The sequence below is a fragment of the Nicotiana attenuata genome, unplaced genomic scaffold, assembly GCF_001879085.1.
Source record: "Nicotiana attenuata strain UT unplaced genomic scaffold, NIATTr2, whole genome shotgun sequence".
Taxonomy (NCBI): domain Eukaryota; kingdom Viridiplantae; phylum Streptophyta; class Magnoliopsida; order Solanales; family Solanaceae; genus Nicotiana; species Nicotiana attenuata.
This window is the reverse complement of record NW_017676050.1, coordinates 24,401-24,917: the sequence shown is the minus strand read 5'-3', so window position 1 is coordinate 24,917 and position 517 is coordinate 24,401.

The window sequence follows — 517 nt, the reverse complement described above, 5'->3', positions numbered from 1 at the left end:
TTAGAAATAGTAGGATAATATTGCCCAGAACATTCATTTGTAGCAATATGAAATTTTTCTAAAAGATTTACAAGCATTTTTACATTAGCCCAATCCGTATTTGTAAGGTGCTCATCATCATCACTTACATGAGCATTAAACGTTGAGTTTATGGGGCTTCTATATTCATATGCAACAACTAAACTTTCATACATGTAATTCCATCTAGTTGGACAAGGTTTAGGAACCTTTCTTTCTCTTAAGCCAAATTCATCGCATCTTTTAAAAAATATTCTCTAAGTCTACTTCTACGGTTTGAATTAAAAAGCCAGTGAAGAGCCATTTTAACCTTTTCAATTTCAACATTTAAAATTCTCATACCATCACTCACAATTAAATGGTAAATATGAACAAATATATCTAACATAGAAAATATTAACTAAAGCAGGTATTAGTGTAGTGTAAGCAAGGCTACAACATTAGTGTTACTAGTAGCTATTATCCTATTAGAAATTGACTATTATTTTATTACTAATGA